This window comes from Xyrauchen texanus, chromosome 13 (assembly GCF_025860055.1).
Source record: "Xyrauchen texanus isolate HMW12.3.18 chromosome 13, RBS_HiC_50CHRs, whole genome shotgun sequence".
NCBI lineage: Eukaryota > Metazoa > Chordata > Actinopteri > Cypriniformes > Catostomidae > Xyrauchen > Xyrauchen texanus.
The window spans coordinates 9,286,896-9,294,942 of NC_068288.1; positions in this window are offsets into that span (position 1 = coordinate 9,286,896).

Sequence of the window (8,047 nt, forward strand, 5' to 3'; positions counted from 1 at the left end):
CACTTCTAGATTCTTCTTTTGTTTTTCTGGCCATTCAAATTCTTTGTGCATATCACATCCTACTCATCCCGCTGGTCAGAGGTGGAGATTTATAGTAATAAATGACTTAAATATTGTTCTGTTACTCACCACACTGATCATATTGCTTCTGATGTTATGGATTTAACCACTGGAGTCGTATGGATTACTTTTATGCTGCCATTATGCACTTTTTGGAGGTTCAAAGTTCTGGCCAACATTCACTTACATTGTACTATGGACCAACAGAGCTGAAATATCCTTCTAAAAATCTTCATTTGTGATCTGCAGAAGAAAGTCATACACATCTGGGATGTTATGAGGGTGAGTAATTGATGAAAGCATTTTGTTTTATTTTTAGGTGAACTATTCCCTTAATGCTATTAAATAGCACACTAAATATTATAGCTTCTCATTAGGAAATATGATTCAGACTATTACAAAACTACTCATGTATTTTTATATACTGTATCACATGGATGAGCTCTTAGAGGCCTAATAAAGTTCTATTTAAAAAAATCACTTTTATGCATTTCTGTGTTTTGTTTTCATGTTGACTTTTTCCTCATTGTAGGATTTTTTTCAAACATCAAAGATACTTTAAACGTGATGAACTTTCAAAATATGAAAGAGTTCCATTTAGTATATTTACCTCAAATTGTAGGCTATATTTGGAATAACAGACCTTAGTACCATCATGTACAATCCATTTTAGGAGTATTCTGTGTATGCTGTGCACAGTATGCATACTATGCATGGAATTGCTGTATTCATGGGTGACCCATCCAAGGACCTATCACATTTGCCAAAATATAATGTAAAATGTAAAAAAAAAATATTGGTCAATTATTTGATCGGACTGGCAAAGGACATTTGTACACACAATAAGATAGAAAATATAAAATAAATGCTTTTATTTCCAAGATGATAGGTTAACTATGAATAGTTTCAATATTCAATTTTATGAATAGTTTAACATGCACGTAATGAGGTCATGTGGGAACAATACAGCATACTACTTTTTATATTGCGTTTAATAATGTAGGAATGATCATATTTACGAGCTGAGTGCACATAAACGGCACCACAAAGTCCTAATTATGAGTGGGAAACTCTAGATTTTCTTTGAGCCCTGACTTTCCCGAGTCTGAATAATGAAGTTTCTGTAACCCATTTTTTATTCCTTTTATTCAAGATGGAACAGTTTGTTTGTTGTTTGTGATTTTACACCATGCTAGCTTCCATGGCTATTTTCATGGCGAATCAAGATGGAACAGAGATTTAATTTCTGGCGTTAAGGTCTAAATTACAAAAACAATATAAAGATTCATTAACACTGAAGATTAGGCAGAAATAAAGACAAAATACATATGATAAAACCAGGATATACACAGAAAGGAACCCTAGATTGTGAGTAATTTGGCATGCATCAGTGCTACTAGCAGAGAGGCCTTATCCAACACACGCAGCCACCCACACTCGAGGCACAACCCAGTGTACAGCTAAGCTGGTTACACTATTCTCTCTTTCTGACTCAGTGCCTTCAGTGTCTTATATAACAAGGTCAGGGAGAGCAAATAAGGTATTCACACATTGAAATGCCATTGTGCTTAATATGTGGGAGGAATATAAATGATAAGAATCATTCACTGTAAAAAATAAAATAAAAACCTATGAGGTTTGTTAATGTTTTGTTATGAAACTTATTGGATTCTCAAAAGGGATTTGTTTCTTAAAGAGGAAAAATCAAATGTGTTATGTCAACAAAGGAAGATTCTGTTATGACAACACAAAGACTTGAGCATTGAGAAAGAGACTAACTACACTGCATTTGGGTTGTTGACCAATTATTATTATTTTATCAGTTTTCTCACTATTTGGAATATCAATTCCCACTACTTACTAGGTCCTCATGGTGGTGTGGTTACTCACCTCAATCCGGGTGGCAGAGTCTCAGTTGCCTCTGCTTCTGAGACAGTCAGTACGCGCATTTTATAACATGGCTCATTGTGCATGACACCACGGAGACTCACAGCATGTGGAGACTCATGCTACTCTCCGCGCGCCTCACTGAGTGTGAGAATCACTAATCGCGACCATGTGGAGGTTACCCCATGTGGCTCTACCTTCTCTAGCAACCAGGCATATTTGGTTGCTTAGGAGACCTGGCTGGAGTCACTCAGCACACCCTGGATACGAACTCGCGACTCCAAGGGTGGTAGTACAGCTTCAATACTCGCTGAGCTAACAAGGCCTCTGTTGTCCAATTATTAATGTAGTCAAGAATTTTTTTGAGACCTAAAATACAGTTAGAGAATCTACTTGTATTGATTTTTTTATTCGATTTTTTATGTTTGCTTAATGGAATAGTTCACCCAAAAATGAAAATCCTGTCATGATTTACTCACCCTCATGATGTTGTAAACCAGTATTAAAGGAGAAATTCTGAATGTTCTGTAATTTTGGGTGTTTTGGGGACTGAAATGTATGTTATTATTATGTTGATTTGACAACGCCAACATACTGTTATTCTACAGACATTTATTTTTTATTTTTTCAAAATCCCTAACACAAAGACCAACATTTCTGACTGTAACTCCTCCTAGAGCTTTCAAGCTATGTCCACCAAACTTGGCACAGACCGTCAGACTGTTCTGACTCAGATTGCTAGGACTTCTCTAACTGATCAGAATTAGGGTTTTCCTACAGCAGGCGATCAAATATCCTCAAAATCCCTAAAGGAGGTTACACACTGTACAAGAAGTGCCACAGCGCATCGTGGCTAGGACGTATCAAACACAGGGCATGTCAATGTGGTTCAGATGGCAGATAGTACACACAAAAGTTACCAAGGTTTTTCCCTTCTTCAAGAATGAACAACGCTAGAGTAAATAATCCACATCCTTTGATTCCGATTTGGTTCGAATTTAATGGAAAATATGTGAGTTGTGCTCCATGGCGCGGCATCAATTTGAGCAGCCTCCGGAGTCATAGCTGGGCACCGCCGACAGACACTGAGCAGCGCACAATGGTGTGTGTACCTTTATAGAAAACAATTGTTTTAAATTTTAGAATACGTCATGTCATCCAAAAGATGCGCTCGTTGTGTGACCCCCTTTAGACTTACATTAACGGTAAGTTCAAAAAATCCAATGGAATGTTTTTGAATTTAAACTTCCAAATGTCAAAAAATTAAAATGCAAACAAGGCCTTTAATCTGCGGTAACTGTCTCTCACTTTCTTTTTCTTTCTTTTTTTCTTTCTCTCTCTCTCTCTCTCTCTTTCTATCTGTAACCTTTTTTTTAATTGGTGTTAAATTCCCAGACAAAGCTTTTTCAAGCCAACATCAACGTTTATCTTGACAAACTTTACCTATTTAAAAAAATATATATTTTTATTTGTCATTTTTGGGTGAACTATTCCTTCAAATGTAATACATGTTTTTGCTTAACTTTAAAATGTGAAAGTATGCAGTAAATTAGTTCCGCTGCAGGACATTTTTCCAGTTCTATGCCGAGATAGTATCTCTGCCTTATCTTCAGCATGTGTGTCATGTGAAAATCATGATCTTCAACAGGTGTCACGTTCGAATCATGAGTGCTGTTTTTTGTCACGCAAGGAATCATGTACACTAATGATTCAGCTTACTAATACTTTTATTGCAGTACAACTCAAATTAATTTATTTTCACCAGCACAAATTTGCATACAGATGATGTTTAGAATTTAGATAAAACTTCCAGGAAATTCTGTGTGTACATCTGATCCGAGTCTTCCTCTTGGTCTTTGCGTCAGTGATCATTTGAGACTAGTGCTTCAGGGTGGCACGGGTGATGACATCACCTTCGTCATCTCCGCTTTCTTCCTCATCTGTTGACAGAAAATACTTTTCTTGGCTAAAAGTATTAGTTCTCATATTATACAGTGCCCTAATGGATTAACAGCATTCTTCAAAGGGAAACACAGCTCTCAGGGACCAGTAAGCCAGCCTCTTGTTCTCACAAACACGGGCCCTTAAGACCTTTAACAAACCCGTCACCACCACTCGGTAAACCAGAAGAGTGAGCTTTTAAGTGCTACACAGTGTACAGACTAAGGAATGGAACTAGATCAGAGAGCACAGGTGAATGCAGATTGAAAAGATGGAGCTTTTGCACAGTGTGTGCTAGTAGAGAAACACAAAAACAACATTCAAACACACACAGCCATTCTTGGTCAAGAGCTTCTTCAGTTCATGACCCAGTGATCAATGGTCAACATGCAAGGGCATGTACTGGCATTTATGATTTGGAACTCAAACCTTTTATTTAGAAGAGTAGACCTGACCAGTCTTGCAAAACGCTCTGCTGTGGACTTAAATGAGTGTGTGACTCATTCTGGTGATAAAGGTGTCTCACTATAAAAGGGGGCTAGTTTCTGGGCCTCAGGCAACTGAATATGAGTGTTGTAGTGGGACAGTCTCCCTTGCATACTGGCACGGAACTGCAGGGCGACATAAAAACAACAACACTTTAAAAGAATTTACAATAAAAGTTTTTGTTTCCAAGATACTTAAATATCCATTAAGTGAATATAGTAACTTCAACAAGCCAAAACATAAAATTTGGGTTTCAAAATAACAGGAACCAACATAATTAATCACTATTCCTCACACACATGCTCCTCCCCTCTTCTTCCTCCATCTCCTTCCTGATGGTCACCAGATCTTTGCCCTGCAGTTCCTCCCTTAGCTGGAAGAGTTTCTACTCAGCCTCATTTGATTCAACTCACAAAATGATTTAACGTCTGAATCAAACTGACTACATTAGGTTACCCCAGTGAAGCAAATTTAAAGGCACAGATCAGGTAGAAATAGCTCCTTAAGGAAACAGTTTCAAGTTACCGCTTCTTACAGTGTAGCAAAACATAGCCTGTTTAATTGTAAGGGTCAGAGAAAGGGTGGAAGATATAAAAACAAAAAATATTTGTATAATGTTTATGATATGACCCCTTTAACTTCCAAAAAACCATGTGAACATACATTTCCAAGAAGATTTCTATCCGCAGACTATAGGGAACATAGTTTCCTCCTTTTGGATGATCAGTGGAGGACTGGCCATCGGGAGAACCAAGGGGTCCAGTGGGTAGGCCGTGAAACGGGCCGAATGCGATAAGCTAAAATTAGATGCTGCGTTATGCAGAACGGACCACAAAACGGCACCGAGATATGCAGAAAAGGACAACGAACACAACACCAAACCCCCAACTTCCGGTTACACGAGCGATGGCGACCATTGGCGACTGGATGTCCAGGGGGGGATGTTGTGTTCGCTGTCCTATTCGCGGGGCCGTTTTGTGGTCCGTTCTGCATAACTTTAACTTATCGTGGCCCATGTTACGTGGCCGACACACTGGCCCGCTCGGTTCTCCCGATGGCCAGTGCGCCCTTGATCGGCCCCAAAGTGCGTCTGCCCATCGGGAAAATTGGGATTCAAAGGTTTAAATCATCAAATAGCATGTTAAATTAACTATTAAATTATTTGTTTTGAAAATGTGTTACATGTATGACAGCAAACGAAACCATATAAATGATCAGATATAATGAATAAACGTACCATTTTAATAACCTTACTAATATTTTTATAATAATATTAATTGTAAAGAAACAGTGCTGTTTAGACTCTCCATACACACCACTAGCGACCTAACCGCCAGCCACTGGCGACATGCAGCGACAAAGTAGCTGGCAGTGTGAAGGCGAATTCCGGTGACATGAGCGACAGCAACCACTGGCGACAGGATGTGGATGTGTCAATTGATTAGACAAATTTGAGAAAAGTTCAACTTGATGCAAATACAGAGCGATATCGCGCAGCGACAGCCTATGAGAAAAGACAGTGAAGCTCACATCATCTGTCCCATGTGAGAGAATGGAGACGAGTGCAGGAAATCTTCTTGCCTAGAAGTTATGTTACACCCATAATTTTTCACCACATAAGACTCTTTTGTGGAATAAATCGGATATAACACTCTTTTAAAATAAATCTCTTTTTCTTACAACATGGTTCAATAGAACATAAATGGAATCTTTTCAGTTTTTGATAAATTTGGTGAAGTCTTGTTTTATGAACATTTTATGTTTGTTTATGACTTCCCCATACCGTATTTCTATAACTGCTGATCTTCTGGGATTTTAAAGCACAACAGTCTCTAGAATTTACCCCGAATGGTGCCAAAAACATCCAGTGAGCGGCAGTTCTGTGGATGGAAACGCCTTGTTGATGAGAGAGGTCAGCAGATAATGGCCAGACTGGTTCGAACTGACAAAGTCTACGGTAACAGATAACTGCACTGTACAATTGTGGTGAGAACCATATCATCTCAAAATGCTGTTCTTAGATGCGGGTTGACGCTGTTTTGGTGGCACAAGGGGGACCTACTCAATATTAGGCAGGTTGTTTTGATGTTGTGGCTGATCGGTGTATAGTTAAGCCCCCTGAAACTGCCAAACCCTTTCACTTAAATGATATTATTTGCTATAATAGTAACACTTCTAACAACATCCCATTCATTTTCAATGAGAGCATAGCACATTCCTGTGACACGAGCTGGTGACAGAGATCGCTGTGGGAAGCGACAAGAAAATTTGAGAAAACTTTATCAAATGACGAGCGACATTCATGAGCGACTACCAATGAGAGTGGAAACAGAGGAGCCTACGACATCCGTCTGCAGGCAGGTTGAGTGTGAGATACTGGAGTCGACTCGAGTGCAGGCAAGATGGAGGAGAAGTTAAAAGTTTCTTTGAGCGATTTCACTGTTCTATATAATTTGTCTGTAACCACATACATAGTTATGGCCTAATAAAATGATGCGTGGAAAACCGTGTCAGTATTCTGAGTGAGTTTGATTCATATATTGATATAATGTCTTGTTTAATATTATGACCCATTGCTGCAGGTTATATAAAACACTCTCCCCTGCAGAATGTGCATTTTCAGAGACAAAATAACTGATTCCTTGTCAAATTTGAATGATATCTTAGTTTTATCCACAGTATTATCTGTAATTATCTGTTTTGTGGGCAGTTGTGTAGTCCACCAATAACATTAGAGTGGCTGCAGCAGTAGGAACACCCACCAGCGACACAGATCCGCCAGCAGTGTGAACAGGGCTTGACAGTGAATGGAGCTTATGGAAGCAAAACTGCAGAGCTCCCATTAGCTAGGTGTTCTACTGTTATCAGAGATGTTTCCTAACAATCCAATTGACCCTTCGCTAAGCTCCACCCCCCTTGGCTACCGTTGCTCGCTCTGACAAGCTCTGCAGAACTTCCCATAGGAATAAAATGGAGATTGGCTGCAGTTTTTGGCAAAATATTCTCATAAACGGAATTGACAATATTCTTCCTTAGGATGGAAAAAAGAGTGACATTGTAAAGCATATTTATCTGATTGTCGATTTACGCACTAATTTGGGAGGCAAGATGGCGTCTTGGAAGTAGTAGCAACTTTTAAATGCTCCTACACCACTCATCCAATTACAATATATTGCATTTCTCACTTAATGAAGATGCAACTCGACGGCTTCGGATATGTAACTCAAGTATTATGTTGCTAGAAACTTTTTGGTCACAAACATTTTTAGAAATGCCAAAAAACTGAGAAAAAGGATCTACCTGCAGATGTGTCAGATGACCCGTCTGACCAAAGTGGCATTCACGCTAGCAGCAATACTTAGCTTTGCTCGGCTCAGGTGAAAGCAATACAAACTATGACCAAAACAATGATGAGAAACTTGGTCTGCTGGCAGAAATTTTACATATTCACACCCAACAACTCGAGAGTGCTTAAAGCTGTCTTGATGAGGCCGAACGGAGAATCACGGCAGTGGAGGAATCGTCGGAAAGTCAAATTGCCTCACTTACCGAACACAACGAAATCTGGAAAATAGAGGTTGGTGCAAAAACATCTGTGTTTTAGATCTGCCAGAAGGGGCTGAGGGCACCAATACTGTGAATTGAACCAGATTAAACAATGACTACAAGAGAT